We start from the raw sequence: 2,070 nt of genomic DNA, 5'->3' as shown, positions 1-2,070 counted from the left end.
AACAACATATATCTTAAAATAAAATTTTTTGAACAGTGCTAATTATATTAACAATATAGTAGATACAAAAAAGAAAAAACAGAATCTATTATTCTTAAAATATGTTTATATCAAATAATAAAGTTTCGTTGTCTTTAATTATTTATAATCTTCATATTAAAATAAATTTAACAAATTAAATATCGTTACAAGTTAAATTTAAATAATAAAAAATTATTCAAGAATCTAAAAAATTTTTTATAAATTTTTGTGGGGAAAAAAATTAATCCTATTGGATAAATATATTAATTTGCATACAATTATGATTAATTTTTTCTTAAACTTAATGGGACAAGTGCCCCCCTCATCCTATACCTGGGTCCGTAAATATATATATATATATATATATATATATATATATATATATATATATATATATATATATGTTTAATTATGTCCATCAATTAGATGCATATGGTCGTAAGTATAAATCTTTTATATATATATATATTATATTTGCTGATATTTATGTAATTTATATTTTACGCCTCTTGATATAAATTATACGTATTCATATAAATTAAAATGAATTTAAATAAACATATTTATTAACATATCTACTAGGGTAACATATTTGGGTGCATCTACATTATATTGTGAGTACATATAATCAGTGGGAGAAACGTCCAAGTATATTTCGGCTTAATAATTTTGTCCTATTTGAAATTTTCCTAACTCCATGTTTTTTCCATGTGAACTAGTTTATCGTAAACGAACACGATATTTGCGAACCTTGTTAATTTAAATTGATTAGGCAAACACGAACGTATTACAGCACCCCCTAATTACAAATCGAGTCGAGACGACACTTGGATTACCTAAACCATTAGCCATCACACAGCATTAACTACTACAAACACCACACACTACCGCCATCATCATTGAACTTATGGTGAGAACATCTGACTATATGTGGCCAGCTTCCCACTCACAAGTATGTTGACATCGTTTGCCTTGCTTTGAACAACAACGCAAAACGACATGTAGTTCATCCCGTAACGAGGCACGTCGTCACGACGGAAGAAGATGGGTGGCCCCACATCAAGCTGGCAGCAGGTTCTATTCAGCAAGTGCTCCATGTCCTCAATGAACATGAACTGACTCCAATTGATATTCGGGTCGACATACTCATCTGTATCGCAAGTGGTTCCAACGCGACGCGGTTAATTTGCATCATACAGTAATAGCCCAAACGCATAAGATCATGAGGATGTAAATAGTTACCAATTTTGCTCGGAACAAGTGACGATAGGGTACCCACAGACCCGCTATTGCTGCCCTCTCCAACAACTTCGCCTGAGTTAGCTAGCAGCAAGCTAGACATTTTGTTAGCCACGACGGTCACGCCCAGATCTACATCTGGTTTCAAAATGTCGTTGTTTGCGTCCAATGGGTCCCTAGTGGTAAGCCACACCACATCATCACTTTTCTTCATGAATCCCTTATGCTGGTTATCTCTGAAGCCATCCACCTCACGTCTACAGTCTTCCCACGTCGTGTAAATTCCCGGATGTTTGCCCTTCTTACTGGCGTAGAAACAGAAACGCCCACCGACCATGGTGCAACTAAAAACGAATTTGTTCTTTTGATGTCTTCCATGCAAAGTCCTTTATATAGGAGGAGAGGATCACCCCTCATCACTGCATGATTCCTACTAGGCAGAATATAGACGCGAAGAGACAAAAAAAAAAGTAAACACAGAAATTGATAACATTTTTCTCATACAAACCGCCAAAAATATCCCTACTTAGTTAAACCTACCGGACTGAAAATAATAAAAATATCTTTTAGTGACCAGGGAACACATATCTAGCCTCACATTAGTATCTTTTGTTTTCAGAAGGCATTAAAGGAACCTAAACCTCCAATCTACGCTGTGCATTAGTAAGTGCACATGACTTCTGCAACTTTCCATCATTTAGATTAAAAAAGTATGTATCGGACAACAACTAAAGGGCTACACAAGCCACATGAAGTGACGCAGATGTGACCGGATGAGTAGGTACTAGTTCAGTAACGTGCGCACGGGTG

At 35.1% G+C, this 2,070-nt stretch overlaps 1 long non-coding RNA gene across 1 annotated transcript; it reads right to left on the bottom strand.

Annotated features, from left to right (window-relative positions):
• Positions 1-736: 736 nt before the first annotated feature.
• On the bottom strand, positions 737-1,762 carry LOC112729352 (uncharacterized). Its single transcript, XR_011869185.1, has 2 exons — positions 1,264-1,762; positions 737-1,171 (listed from the first exon to the last, which is right to left on the bottom strand). It is a non-coding gene; the product is annotated as an uncharacterized lncRNA (long non-coding RNA).
• Between the last annotated feature and the right edge of the window lie 308 nt (positions 1,763-2,070).

This window comes from Arachis hypogaea, chromosome 12 (genome assembly GCF_003086295.3).
Source record: "Arachis hypogaea cultivar Tifrunner chromosome 12, arahy.Tifrunner.gnm2.J5K5, whole genome shotgun sequence".
NCBI lineage: Eukaryota > Viridiplantae > Streptophyta > Magnoliopsida > Fabales > Fabaceae > Arachis > Arachis hypogaea.
This window is presented reverse-complemented; position numbering and strand designations above follow the sequence as displayed.